At 47.7% G+C, this 15527-nt stretch overlaps 1 long non-coding RNA gene across 8 annotated transcripts in view; it reads right to left on the reverse strand.

The window, feature by feature from the left end:
• Positions 1-15527, reverse strand: part of LOC140849672 (uncharacterized) — a 78141-nt gene that overhangs the window by 50139 nt on the left and 12475 nt on the right. For all 8 annotated transcript variants that reach the window (XR_012131843.1, XR_012131841.1, XR_012131846.1 and 5 more), the window contains 4 exons: positions 5995-6057; positions 5042-5486; positions 4175-4499; positions 4000-4103 (listed from right to left, as the gene is read on the reverse strand). This is a non-coding gene — a long non-coding RNA (uncharacterized lncRNA). The remainder of the gene's footprint in view (positions 1-3999; positions 4104-4174; positions 4500-5041; positions 5487-5994; positions 6058-15527) is intronic.

Below are 15527 nucleotides of genomic sequence, written 5' to 3' on the forward strand. Positions count from 1 at the left end.
GCATGGTAATGTCCATATATAACAAACCTATAGTTAACATTATACTCAGCGGTGAAACGTTGAAAGCTTCCCCTCTAAGGTCAAGAAGACAAGGACTCTTGAGCCTGCACATAATGATGTTGGAGAACTTTGGACTCTAACCCAACTGAGGTCATGAAAATGACAGGAAGTCTATGGCCCAGAATGCAGACATGTTTTTCTCATAGTTGATGCACTTGCTGATATTTAAAGCTGGTCTGCAGGTAAGAATTATCAACAATTTTAGTTTCCTAATGTGGGTCATGTAGTATTTCTGTGGTAAATTGTGCCTCTAATTGGAAAAATACAGTGGACAATTTTCTATCATGGAGCAACTGTAGTGGTGCACTGACCACTGGAAAATCTGAATGAAGGAATATCAGGGATATTGCAGGTTTTCTGTAAGTCTGAAATTATCTGAAAACACTCTTCTAAATGACTGTGTTCATACTATGCCATTAAGCCAATCTGACCACAAAATGTTAGACGAAGAAGAGCTTGACTTACCCCAGATGAAACAAGCTGTAAAGCTAAAGCTAGTCAACCCTGTAAGAAGCTGAACATTTACAAGGCAGTACATGAGCACTGTATTAACGTTACTGTACCTCCAGTGTGATGGATAATTTGTGGAGCCTGAGGAAATACAGAACTTTAAATCCCTTTTTCTTTCATGATGCCTTTCCTCGCCTGGCTACTATGAACACTCTCTAACCCTGGCCACAGGGCACAGGAAAGGGACAAGGGCATTCCCTCTTACCACCGCTCCTCCCATTAAGGCCCGTGCCCCACCCCCCGAACCACTGCACCCTGTCCTCTCCACGAGGCTGACAGAGGACAGAAGCTGGGGTCTCAGCTGTCACTTGGCCTCTTGCGTGGTGCTGCTCTGAGTCTGTCCCTAAAGGTATGACCCTGCAACATGAAGAGAGGGGACTGGAGAGAGAGAATGATCACCACTCTGGCTCTGTTCAGGTGGGATTCTCTTAGGACAAATTACCGGGTAAGCGGCAGGAAGGAGCGACGTGACCTTGCGGGGAATTTATGGTGCAGAGGTACGTGGGCTATGGGATGAAGACTATCCCCTTTGTGCTGCCGTAGGGGACTACATGTAATCAGTGCACTTTGACACAGGTTAACATGACTCAAAAGTTAATATATGGAATATCAAAGGAAAATATACACTATGCTGAATTCAAATCTTGATAAAAAATCATTATATATATATAGAATTGTATGCAAATTAGCACCATCGAATGATATTTTGAGTGACTGGAAATAAATTTAAGGTCTCTCCTGACAATTTTAAGACTCTGCTGAAAACTGAAAATTTAATCAAGCAGTATGATTATTAGTTCACTCATTTTTAAAAAACAATGAGAGGATATAAATTTAGAAGTATGTTGTATGAATGTAAAACTTTAATAAGGCACATGGATATACTTTATGAATTTGAAAATCAAAAACAGTAAATTGGAAATGTATCTGGCTTTAGTACAAATATGTAAACTTGAAAATTACATTGTGAGATATAATACATCCACTCTTTAAATATTTAAGAGAATTTCAATTATTCCAATGTCATAGGATATCAACCATTATGAGAATTAATAGAAGCACTGGTAAAAAGCATCTGAATTCCACAGTCAGATACTGTCCACAATTCAAGCAGACAATCCCCTGAATGTACACCTACTTCCCCTATGTGTAAATCTGTGTCGGGCTTCCTTCATGGAAACAATTCAGAAGTAAAACCTACAGCATGCTATTTCTTCACCAAAATAGACACCCTTGTAAAATAAGATTCTATACAATAGTTAATGAGAAACTAAAACAAAACACATGTTAATAAGTCCAGAAAATTTTAGATTCCTTAACTAATTAAGAAAACTTTCTCAGGAGTTGCAACACATAAAAGACACAGTGCTAAACTCAGAAGCACACTGGCACAGACTCTCAAATTTAATGCAACTGATCATGATGAGATGATCATATGAATCATAAGAAAACGGTTAAAAAACAGCTCTAGTGAAAAACCAGGACAATATGCAATTCCTCATGCTTATTAGAATGCCTGTCGCCTAGCTTCCAATGAAGAATATTAGATAGAAAATATATTAGAGGAACATAACGCTAAAGCAAGGTTTATGTACATTTTTTTCTGAAGCTCAAAATAGACCAAAAAAGTAAAGGAATGAGCATGCTAAAGAGAAACTTGAATTTTGCATTATTGCAAGAAAGAAGCACATAAAAAAGGAAGGAAATTAGAAACATCTCACTGTCATCTCAGAAACCGAGACACACAAAATTAAAGTACCTTCAGATTTTCTACTTGGAACTTGAGAAAATCTGTTTTCCATAAATGCATCTCATTTAGAAAAAGCAGCCAATGTTCTGCCTCTTAAGCATTATGGTGATTTCAGTCCTAAAGATGTTTTGTAACTGCACAGGCATTCCCTGTCTGATAAAGGCCCTCAGACATCTCACTGATACAGAAGACTGGGTCCATCAATTATGACCCACAATCTGGGAACAGAATGCATAAATCGAGATTAAAGAAAATGGGAGTTTGCAAACCAAGGTAAAGCAAACTAAAATGGCCCAGGACTCTGATTTCCCCCTCAAGGCCACAGACAGACTCTTGACTCATGTATCCTTGACTTGTTTTGCAGGAATTTAGGCCCCACCAGACATGCCATCTCCTGACAATGAGCACACAGACTCCAACCTTGGTGGAGCCAGAAGGCTGACAGATTAACAGTCCTGAAACAGTTCTTTGTATGTCATTGCTGGTGGGAATGTCAATCAGTTCAACCATTGTGGAAAGCAGTATGGAGGTTCCAAAAAAAACTCAAAATAGAAATACCATTTGACCCAGGAATTCCACTCCTAGGAATTTACCTTAAGAATGCAGGAGCCCAGTTTGAAAGAGACATATGAACCCCTGTTTATCGCAGCACTATTTACAAGAGCCAAGAAATGGAAGCAACCTAAGTGTCTATCAGTAGACGGATGGATAAAGAAGAGGTGGTACATATACACAATGGAGTATTATTCAGCCATAAGAAGAAAACAAACCCTCCCATTTGCAACAACATGGATGGAGCTGGAGGATATTATGCTCAGTGAAATAAGTCAGGTGGAGAAAGACAAATACCAAATGATTTCACTCATCTATGGAGCATAACAACAAAGATAACACTGAAGGAACAAAACAGCAGCAGACTCACCCAAGAATGGACTAACATTACCAAAGGGAAAAGGACCGGGGAGGATGGGTGGGAAGGGAGGGATAAGGGGGAAAAGGGGGCAATACAATTAGCACATATAATGTAGCAGGGGTGGGGGGCACGGGAAAGGCAGTATACACAGAGAAGATAAGTCATGATTCTATAGCATCTTACTATGCTGATGGACAGTGACTGTAATGGGGTACGTGGTGGGGGGGGAGACTTGATAATAGGGGGAGTCTAGTAACCATAATGTTCAAGTAATTGTACATTAACAATATAAGAAAAAAACTTTACACTAAAATACATACAATAAAATGCACAAATCGTAAAGCTGAATGAATTCTGACATATGTACACACATACCCATTGCCTAGACCAAGATATGAAATATTCTCATTTTCTCACCCCTCACCTACTTCAAAGACATTTTTGCCAAGGAGGCATACAGACGGCCAAAAGACATAGAAAGATGCTCAATATCTTTCATCATCAGGGAAATGCAAGACTGAACCCTATGAGATGTCACGTCACATTAGTCAGAATGTCCAAAATCCAAGAGACAAAAAAATGACAGGTGTCGGCAAGGATGTGAAGACAACGGAATGCTGGTGGGACAACGGCTCCTAGTTGGTGCAGCCACCGTGCGAAGCAGGAGGGAGGTTTCTCAGAGAACAGCTGTGCCGTCTGTCACGCTACGGGATGGGGAAGGGCACTGAATGGTGGCTTGCTAAGGATGCTAAAAGGCATTACCTACCTGCCTCATGTGACCCTGGAGGTAGGGAACAGATGTTTGCAGAAATGGATCAAGTAGAACTTTCATGAGATGACTTCAGAGAGATGAAGTTGTTTCCTGGAGACCTTACAGGAAAAACAAAAATTTCACCTGACCCCCTGGGCTTCCCAGTGGAGGAAAGGAGGCGGCTACTTACTATGCCTGAGGCTGCTGCAAGGTGGCGAGGCCTGTGTGGGAACAAGGGAGCTGGTGGGTCCCTGGCAAGGGGGTCCCTGGCAAGGGGGTCCTTGTTGGCGGTGGTATGAGTCAGATGGCATCTGGCAGTCGAGGGCCATGAGCATTGGCGAAGGCAGCGACGTCGGCATCAGCGGGAGAAGGCACTGGAGGGCGGCGGTGGTGGCCGGCGTCTTGGGCAGGTGTCAGTGGGAGGCAGCGGCGGGCAGGGACAGGAGAGAGGCAGGCTCCGGTCAAGTGGCTGTGCTTTGGTGGAAAGCAAGGGCGTCGGAGGCCGTTGGCTTTGCCTGGTGGGGGGAGCATGCTGGGCGTCGGCTGCAGGCAGAGTCCAGCCCCTTACGCTGCTGCCCCTCCGTCCCCGCAACCGACACCAACCGACACCAACCGACACAGCCAGCCGCTGCCAACTGTCGCTCACCACCACCAGTTGCGGCCCTCAACCGACGCCATCACCAGCCATGGAGGCTGCCCTCCCACTGCGAACGCCACCGCTGCCACCGCCTTGCCCTCGCCTCTGGCTGTGCACCTGCCGACGGAAGCCTCGGAGGTCCGCCTCGGGCAGACACCCGCGCCTCCCGCCACTGCGGACGCCACGGCCCACCATGGAGCGCAGCCCATACACGCTGCCGCCCACTGCAGACTGCGCTCCCCGCCGCCCGCCACTGCCTCTGCCGCCTCTCACGGCGCACCCGCAGACGGCAGGCTGGACTCCGCCCCCAAACACAGACCCGCCGCCGAGGCCCCCCAGCCCGCAGCTCCCCGCAGCAGACTCCTCCGCCCGATCCCTCCCCAAGACGACGCGGCCTGCCCCCTGGGGGTGGCTGCTTACGGTGAGGTGAGCTGCTGCTGCGAGGACAGGCCTGCGTGAAGAAGAGGGCGCAGGGTCCCTGGCGAGGTGGGCCCCTGGAGCCGGCGGGAGGTGGCTGCTGTTGGAGGGCTCCGGCCGGCGGCGCAGGGCTTTGGCGGGCGACCGCGACATCAGCAGCCAGCGGGGACGGTGTGAGCGGGAGGCACATGCGATACAGCGGAGGGGGGTGCGGGGCTCAGGCAGGAAGCTTCCTTCTCTGCGGCGGGTAACTGCGCAGTTAAAAAAACACCTGGCGGGCACCGGAAGTAGGCGGCGCCGGCGGGGCGATCAGGCGCTGCAGGCACCGGAAGTGGGCGGTGCTGGCCGGTGGACAAGCGTGCCCGGCGTCGGTTGCGGGCTGACCTGGCCCCCTCGGGCACTGCCACCAACGGCAGAGTGCGCGCGCATCAATCCCACACACCTGTTTCTGCACAGCATCCATGTAAAATAAAAGATGGTACTCACAGAACCCAAGAATGGACTACCAGTTACCAAAGGGAAAGGGACTGGGGAGGACGGGTGGGAAGGGAGGGATAAGGGAAAAAAAGGGGGGGGCATTACTATTAGCAGACATAATGTGGGTGGGGCACAGGGAGGGCTGTACAACACAGAAGACAAGTAGTGATTCTATAGTATCTTACGATGCCGATGGACAGTGACTGTAATGGGGTATGTGGGGGGACTTGGTGATGCGGGTAGTCTAGTAAACAATGTTCCTCATCTAATTGTAGATTAATGATACCAAAATTAAAAAATAGAGCATATAACAAAAATTTAGGAGCTCAAACTAACTTAGCAGAAACAATATTCTGGGAAAATCTTGGTAGCTGGAGTCCAGGCTTCATGCCAAAGCCTCCTCACCATGTCTATACACATGGAGAAGCTGGAAGGACAGGGTGGGAGGGTAAAATACGGGAACAGAGGACAGTACTCACACTGAGCTGGCGGAATAGACAAGTATTCTGGACACACACACACTTCGCTTCCCCTACGAAAACCTAGTCAACGAAAAGGAAAGGTAACTTAAACGCCGTTGGCTTGGAGTTGGTTTGGCCCGTCCCCAGAGCTCAGCAAGGCAGGACGTGGCTCCGACAGGGCGGGGGGATGTCATCAAGCCACCTCAGAAGGCGTGGGAACAGCTCTCTCAGGAAGCCAGCTCCTCTCAGAAAAGGCAAACAGACACCCACACGAGTCAGCAAGCATCTCTTGAAGACTCCAAACCCCGGTTCAGTCCCTGCCCTCAGAAAGTACGATCTACAGGGAGAGAAGTCTCAACAAGTCCTGGCCTGGTGGTGTGGACAGGCCACCAGGAGACTCAGAAGGGTGTCAGAAGGAAGTGAGGTCTGAGCCGGGCTTAAGGAATTTCTCCAAGTGAGACTCCAGGCAGAAGGGAGCCTGGACACAAGTGGTGTGGGTGGTGGGGAAGGGGTGGAGGCTACCATAGGATGTGGGCAGCTGTGAAGGGACTGAGGGACCCACTTTCAGAGGCCTCCAAGCCCAAGAGCGGACTCCCTTGGCCCAGTGGACAACAGGAAGGGAGTGGTATTTACTGTAGACCCCTGGCTTGGCACCACCAGCACTGTCACCTTACTGAGCTGGAGGGTCCCCCGACACCCAGCTGCCCTGACAGAAAACAGTGCTTCCTGTTAGGCTGGATCCTGCGAGGGCCAGCAAGGGCAGGTCTCAGGGAGCAGGCCGCACAGCAAAGCGGCTGAGCCACCCATATGTGAGGAGAGCAGGACAGGAGTGGCCAGCAGAACATAGGAGGCCCAGAACGCCCCTGGGAAAGGCCGCTCAACAAGGGTCCACCTCGCAGTGCACAAAAGACATGGGGAGAGAAGGTCACAGGCATTCAGTCAGCCCAAATAGCAATACATCAGCCACTCAGCCCAGGAGGGCAGGGCCCCACACAGTCCCCCTAGGGATGACACCAAGAGCCTGGAATTCCTCCAAACAGGAGGCCAGGGGACAAGCTGGGCAGTCCCGGCCCCACTGTGTACAACCACAAATTCACAGTCCTTCTGTTCTCACTATAGCAACCAAGAGCCCCAAAGCTTAGCCCATCAATATGCTATTGTCAAATAAGTGAATCTTGCGATTCCAAAAATCAGACCATATGGTCTGCCACAAAGACGTCCTTCAGAGGACAACAGGACAGAGTAAGAGCAGGACAGCTGCCCTGGGTAGGCCAGAATGGAGGGTCACCAAGGTCTCACTGGGGGCAGTATGACTCCCAGGAGTCTGTAGCAGTCCAGGAATGTCTAGAAGCCATTCTAAACAACAGTGCCACCTTCTCAGCCCTGCAGACTCTCAGGCTGTTTCCAAAGAAGCCCCTTCAGGCCAGTGGGCAGCCCCCCAGTCCACCATTAACTCTACCCTCTTTGGGAAGGCTCCAGAGGCCTTAGTGAGACCAGAGAGTGGTCCAGGAGCCCAGCCTGCCCCCAGGAGGAGAAGCCCCAGAGCTGGCAACAATGCCTTAGGGAATATCAGCTATTTGCAAATGCAAGAACTTAACTCCCACTCAATGATGTAAATGCATTTTGTAACCAAACTTTGCCCTAGAAATATTCTTTGTTCCAGGCACCATTTCCCCACCTACCCATCACCAAGAGGTTACTAAAGGGTCTCATAATCATACCTAATCAGAAGGGCAATGATCCCTTAAAGGACAAACTACCATTTGGGGCCTAGTTGCTCTCAGTGAGCTCACTAACTGAGCTCCTGTAAGAAGATTAACAGATGGGCAAAGGCAAAGAGAAGCAGACACTGCCTCAGAAGGGAGCGGCTGGCTGTCAGGGCTGGCTTGGGCCTCCAAGATGCCTGCTTCTGTTACTGAAGGATGGGGGAGGCCTGAGTTCAGGTGTGTCACTTCTAGCCAGGTCCTCCTCCCAGCCAGGTGACATCCAGGACTTGGCCTGCCTTGCCTGGGGTTACGGCGAGTCAGTGGAAGGAAGTGAACGCCAGTATTTGCATGTACCAAGGTTTACCTATTATCAACCCATTGCATCCTCACAGCCACCCTAGAGGAAGAGGATTACTAACCCTATGGTACCCACGTGGAAACACAGGCTCTGACGGGTCAAGTGACAGGCTCAAGGTCACCCAGCCAAGCTACAGGCAGGGTCCAAATAAAGTAATACAGCTTCTCAAAGGGCAACGAATCTCGCCATTGGGAGGCTGGAGGGTGACATTCTGGGGAAAGAGGGCAGCTGGGACCTAGTCTTGAGGGAAGACTATAAGGTACATCCAGAAATCGTTTTAAGATTTCCCACCCCCCCCCCCTTAACTTGTGTGATGACACTCTTGCTGGAACTCATCAGGGCCTGGCATAAAGCTGCCACTCATTTTGTTTTTCTGAGATGAAGTGATTAAAGTGGTGACCATGGGGAGGTTTGAGGCTGAGAAGGCATTTCTGGGTTCTGTTTTCAGCTTGGCATTTGCCCTTTTCTTCCTTGTTCACCTCTTGGCAAAACTGTCTAAACCTGCTTATCTCCGAGGAGTCAGGCTGGAGCAGCACGCTCTGAGAGTGTCCGCTATTTAGAGCCCTCGTGGGGAGAAGCTGCCAGACTCCCTTCCCGTAGGAACCAAAGGTTGCTGAGGGGGAGGCCCACGGCAGGCAGCAGCATGGGGACTGAGTGCTTCCTCTGCTCAGAACCCTCCCATGGCTCCCACCTCACTCACAGAAGAGCCAAAGACTTGACCATGACCTTTGAGGCCCCACGTGATCTGGCCCTGCCACCCCTCTGCCCTCATCAGGCCTCTGCCCTTGAGGCCCCCTCCCTGGAACACACTTCTCCATCACCTAAGGTGTTACTTCCTCAGATGCTGCCCTCCTAGTGAGGCCCTACCTGGCCACCCTATTTAAACCAGTAGTCCTGTACCCCCACACCACCACACTCCCAAAGCACTGTCTCTCCTCCCCTCTTTATTCCTTTGCTCCACTAACCACTATCTCACATCCTGTAAATCTAATTCGATTTGATTTATCTGTCTCCCTGCCCCTTCCCCACTGGAATGTGTGCTTCCTAAGGAGGGGATGTTTATCAGTTCTGTTTTGTTCACTGGTATATCCCCAGTGCCCAAAATGGTAACTAGCACATAGCAAGTACTCATTATTTATGGAATGAATGAATGAATGAATGAATAGAATGAACGGCTTGCCTACTAAAGCATCAGGCTCTGTGCCCAGTCCTGGGATTCATTAGCTCCTTTGATCCTCCTCACAACCCAGACCAGGTAAGTCTTTAACTCTCCGTTCTAAGATGAGGAAACTAAGGTTCAAAGTGGTGACGGATCTGGCTAAGGACACAGGAAGTGGCAGGGACTCAGGCACTGCTCTGGGTGGTTCCAAACATGATGGTCTTTTCTGCCTGTGGCTGCTTTCAAACTGTCTTAGTACAATACACGACATTAACTTGCTTTATTCTCAGCAACAAGTGCTGTAGCTTAAGGATTTTGCCAAATATGCCCAGAATTTGATGTCTAGCGTAACCAAAAGGATTTAAGGGGGAGGTGGTATGATCAGATCTATACTTTTAAGTTACTGGCTTTAACTGCATCAGGACCTCTTCTTTCCCAATTCTATCCTTAAGCACAGACAATTCCTAAGGCCCATTAAAAGTTATGATTTATGAGTGTACGTTTAAATAAAAGATAAATGCTTTGGTTGAAATATACACTCCTAGAAGTCCTGGTTTCTGTAGTTTGCATAAGTCATGCCTATGGAAACCTCTTGAATATTAAGCGACAGTTGTTCTTCATGTTTATATTATTGTGGTCCCCAAAGGAGCAATTCTGTGGCTTCCCTATGTGCAGACATTCAACTTCTGCTTCATTATATCCTTGGGAACTACACTTCTATTATTGAATAGCTCTTTTCATTCGTATGCTTTGCCTAGATCAAGCCCAAATTGGCCTCTGTTTAACCTCTTGTGCAGCCTTCTGGAGAGTTTTTCTATTACCTCTTCTACAGGACTGATCCCATGTCCCCCTTTTAAATTCACTCTTGTTCACAAACAGCCCCATTTCCTACCATAGCTCCTCACATGGTTGCTGTTAGCAGAAAAAGGGAAACAGGAAGGGTGATGATCTGATTTAGTGGTGAATAAGATGAGTTCAAAATTCAGTCACTCGGAGGTTGAGTTGACCTCCAAATGGAAACGTACCCCAGCAGGAGGCAGTGCAGGAGTGGAGCCCAACTCACCCTGAAGATGGACATTGGCAGTTACCCTTACAGAGGGCTTGATATACTTACTATAGGAGTGAGTGTAGAAAGAGGGCTGTGGTGGTGAGGAGAGGGGCAAGAACCATCAAAGAAGAAAAAGCAAGTGAGCCGGGGGCGGGGGGACGATGGGAAATAACAGTAAATATCTACGAGACGCCAGGCACTGGGCACCAGGCAAACGCTACCTCATTCCCGTCTCCCATCTCTGGGTGTCATTCCTCCTGCTTTACAGACAGAGGGGACAAGACTCGGCTGGGTGACTTGTCTTAGGGCAGGAGAAGCCCGGCGGCTATGACCATCTGTAACAGTGGGGCTGGGGGCCAAGGAGGGGCAGAAAGGCTTCCTGGGGGGATGGAGCAGAGGTCGTCTACCCTGCACTGACTTGATTCCCAAATCCATGCTTTCTCTAGCCCCGCAAATTAGAATATGTCTAGAAAGGAGGAGGAGGTCAGCAGAGCACAGAACTACAAAGAGGTCCAAGAGATGGGGCCCGGAAGAGGCAAAAAATCAGACAGAATGGAGCCACTGTGACCCTGAAGGTGGGCTTCTGCAGACCATGTGACTGGGAATGAGACGGGCGGGGGGCATGCGGGAAGGGACAAGAGCCTGAAAGCACCGATCATGTGCTTGAGAAGAGTGGCCAGGAAAGAAAGGAGGAAAATGCTTAGGGGCAGTGGGTGTGTGGTGGGGGCTTTACTTTTTTGTTCAGTTGTATAAGTTTCTTTGGAAGAGTAAGAAGGGTATGAGAAATTGATAGTATCCAAAAACAGGATTGTTTTCCTGATCAAAGATCAGAATGGAATGATCACAGGCTCCTGGCAGAGGGTGAGGAGGGAGGAACTTGTTTGGCAGGGCGCTCACCCAGGTGAGAAAGGCAGGTTTGAAACTGATATTTGAGGGAGAGGCAGGAAAAACCTTGACTGAAAAAGAGGAGCCAAATGCTGTGGAGACTGAAGAGATAAGGAAATGGAAGCACGGCCAGTGAAGCAGCCTGGAAGCCTCTACAGGAGAGAGTAGGGGTAAATCTCATGGCCCCATATGACTCTGTGATGGCTATCACAGAGAATGGCCAAAACTCAAATAACCGTATTTGATAAATACAACATCTATTACTACTGAATGTTTCCTAAGTGTAAGCCTACATGTATCACCTTTCCACATGGCATTCAAATGAAATGAAACTGAAGTTCAGAGAAATTAAGTTAATTTACTCAATTCATACAGCTTCACACAACCAGAAAGTGCAGTTGAAACTCAAACCAAGTTTGTCCATTTCCTGAACCATCAGCCCTACTGAGCCTTCAGGCTGGCAGAGGTGACCTCAGGGAACACATCTGGATGGAAAAGATGAATATCAGTAAGAATTCCTTTCTGAGAGTCAGTACCCAACAGCGGCAGTAGAGAGCGAACTGGGGATGTCTGGGGAGAGGTGTATCTGAGTGGGGATTCATAGCCTTGGGGACAGAGGTTGGGTGGTGAGTCACTGGACAGGAGCTCATCATAGGAGAAGCTACAGGTTACAGGTTCCTGGCCCTGGAACACTGTGGAAAGGGAAGATGTGGCTTTCCTAACATGGATCTCAAAGCTGGTCTAATAGAGGCAAGACAGAATAGTTTCTTCTACCATCTCCTGAGCAGTAAAAATCTCATGTACTTAAATAGCAGAGCTTCAGATTATTTCTTGAGTTTCCCAGTAGATAATACGATCTCCCAAACAATACAGACGGCAAAAAGAAAATCCCATCTTGGGCTGAATTCAGCTACTTAAAAAAGAACTAGTTGTGAAGTGGAAGGAAAGGAACTTTGGAGAAATGAGTTACTTCACATGAGCCAGGCAGATCAGACACAAACCTGGACATTAAGGAGGCATATTAAAAAGCAGAGAAGATTTAGATCAAAGACTGTAAAGAGAGGACAGCTTGAGTAGACCAAAAACTTCACAAAAGCAAAATTGTGAAGACACAACCACAATCAATAGGCACAAATAAACAGAATAAGGAGAAAATGGACATGTTGGCATATGTATTAGTATTTTATCAGTCACTCAGAAATGGCAGTTGTATAGTGGTCCAGTTATTGAAGATCAGAGATGGATTCCCAAGGGCCAGGCACCATGAGGGAGCTCTGGAACACAGAGAAGAATATGATATGATTCCTAGCTCTGAGTTGTATACAAAATTGTCTCTCCAGTACTTAAAACAGAGTAAGGACTCAAAAAGTGTTCAGATCAGCTTGTGGAAGAACCAAGTGAAATTCTATAAATCAATTTTACTGTGTTGAGTCTGATGAAAAGATAGTGTCATTATTACAATAGCCATCATTTATTGAGTGGGTCCCACATGCTAGGCATTGTTTGAAGTTTATTTTCCATGCATTGAATATTTACAATAACCCCAAAACTAGGTATTATTAATATCCACATTTTATCCTCATATGAGGATAGAGAGTTGATCAACTTGTCTTGTAGAAGGTGGTCTATAGTCATTACTATAAGTGAAAGTGTTACCTTCACCAAAGGCTGATTCTCTTTGTGTGATATTCAGGAATCGTGAAATCCTACGAAGGAATTTCATTACAGTGGTTTCTGGGTCTGTTACTGCATCATATGGACCCTGCTTTACTCGTGGGGAGACACATATCCTATTAGAAGAGAAATCCTGCTTCCCAGGTTTGTTCTCATTCTTGAGTCAGTTGACTTTGATGCTGAGCTTCTATGCTGTGATTGTTCCTGGGGATCTGAACAGTGCAGCTGAGGCACAGTGGATCTGGAGCAGGAAGACTTGGCATACAGGGCCTGCCCTCGGGCTTGGACAGGTCACCTGCCACCATGGAAACAGTCAGCAGCAAGATTAGATCAGGACTTGGGTTCATGGTCAGTTCTGCCTCACAGATGGTGAATGACTGTACAAGTTTATGTCAGCAACCCAACCCCATTGCTATGGGCTGGACTGTATCCCCCCCAATTCATAAGTTGAAGCCTTAACCCCCAATGTGACTATAACTGGAGTTTGGGCCTAAAGGGAGGTCCTTAGGTTAAATGAGGTTATAAGCATAAAGCCTCATCCAATATAACTGATGCCTTTCTAAGAAGAGGAAGATAAATTAGAGATCTATCTCTCCATACAGGCACAGAGAAGAGGTCATGTGAAGACATAGGGAGAAGGCAGCCACTTACAAGCCCAGAAGAGAGGCAGGCCTCACTGACAATCAACCTGAATGGCACTTTGATCTTGGCCTTCTAGCCTCCTGAACAGTGAGAAGATAAATCTGTTGTTTGAACCACCCAGTCTCTGGTATTTTGTGATGGCAGCTCTAGACGATTAATAAACCTGCCAAGCCTGCTTTTTCTACAAGGTGGGGATTAATGATAATACATGCTCATAGCCCCTGTCTGCTCCTGTGTTCTAAGAAAGGCCATGTAAAAAGCTGAGGGTAGTGCCTTGTGCACAGTAAGAGCCTGATGATTTTCAGTTATATTATTAATACTGAAACGTAGTTTCTTCCCCAGTATCCAGGACATGACAGTCCTACTTCCTGCACAGTAGTTATGGGGCTGCAATGAGACCTGTGTTTCTTAAGTCTTCCTTCCGTGACAACAGTCTAACAGGAGAGAGTGCACACAGCCACCTGGGGACAGGGGTGTGACAAGAAAGGTCTACTGGAATGATTTTTGAAGTCTCATGTTTTATCTTAAAAACACATATGCATCTTGCACTCTAATTCATATATACTCGTGTTTGCTTTAATTTATAAGATGTTTGCTGTAATTTATCAGGGAGACAACTTATGATCTAGATAGATAACTTGGTCTTGTGTGCCTCAGCCACATGACCACTTCATTCAAATTTTAAGAAGGCCATTGCAAGTCACAAAGAACTGTCCTGATGTGAGGATTTAGTAGATTCTTTTTTAAAAAACATTGCAATTAATTAATTTGGGGGGAACCATAAGGTGAGTTTCACATTACTAATTAACTAACTGAACCAACGGCTGTTAGTGAGCTTCTACTATGTGGCCAGAGGAGCGACCACACAGATCCACTCCCGGCCTTCCAGAAGCTTGCAGGCAGGCAGGCAGGTGGACACCAAACACACAGCCCAATAACTAACTGTTAAGAGTTACGGCACATCATGACAAGAGCTGTGAAGGAAGAATGCTAGGAAAGCCTGCAGCAGCAGGGGAGATGGTAAGAGCCCTAGAACATTCTGAGTACCAACAGATTCCTGGGAAGTCCAGATTCCTAAGAATGCTCTGGAGGCAGCCTCCTGAAGTGAGGTGTCAGTTACCACGCTTTTAAAGTTCGGTTATTGTCACCCTTGGTTTGTCTAAGGAGGACATTGTTTCCACAAGTCTGGGAAGGTTAGGTATGGATTTTTATACTGGGGACCAGACAGGGTGATATTTGAAAACTTTCAGGGAGGTGATGCACTTGGGGGCAGCGCTCTTTGCCTTGGATGCATGATGCGGGAGGTGGGAACGCAGGCCTGAGGGGCATTCGAGGTGCCTCCTTCCTCTTCCTGTTTTTCTTCCCTAGGGAGCGTGTATGCACTTTGCAAAATTGACCAGGAGTCAGTTAACAGGTGAGAACTGCTCTACAGATCACAGTCTGAGTGCCCAAAGAGCCAACCAGAAGCCCCATCCATTTCCTGCCTGCCTTCCAGGCCCTGAGAGGAGGAGGTGTCTGCAGTATTTTGTTGGGATGGGGTGGGTGGAGAGGTTGTCTCCATCATATTGGACTGGAAGCCAGGGGTTCCCTACAGAACTCCTGCCGCCTGGCTTTGCCTGTACTAGGAGTGCAGGGGAGCTTATGCCAAAACCTGCTCATGTGCTCACACGTGTCACCAGCCCTCCTGTAGCTTCCACATCCCCGGTCAGTGCGTGTTTCCTTCCTGGGGGCCTCAGCACAGCAGAGAGGCAGATGGAAGAAAGGTGTAAAATTATTGTAGGGAGGGGGAGGGGCTTTCACAACAGCAACAATGCTTCAGTAATGTTGGCACAGCACTCAACCACTCACAAGTACATTCACACCTGCTATCTGTCTGGCTCTCAGAGGTGGGCGCTGATTCCCAGCCTTAGATCTGCCTCCCATTTCTTTACAGACACATGCCCTTTGATCTGTCTAGGCCTTTTCTAGACCATGGGCCCCAAGGAAGACTGAACTCTTTCCTCATGTCAATTCCAATTTCTGCAAGCCCTCACCACTTCTGTGAAATTTCTATCAAACACACTTCTGAAAGAGTCAGGG

Source organism: Manis javanica, chromosome 5 (genome assembly GCF_040802235.1).
Source record: "Manis javanica isolate MJ-LG chromosome 5, MJ_LKY, whole genome shotgun sequence".
Classification (NCBI taxonomy): Eukaryota; Metazoa; Chordata; class Mammalia; order Pholidota; family Manidae; genus Manis; species Manis javanica.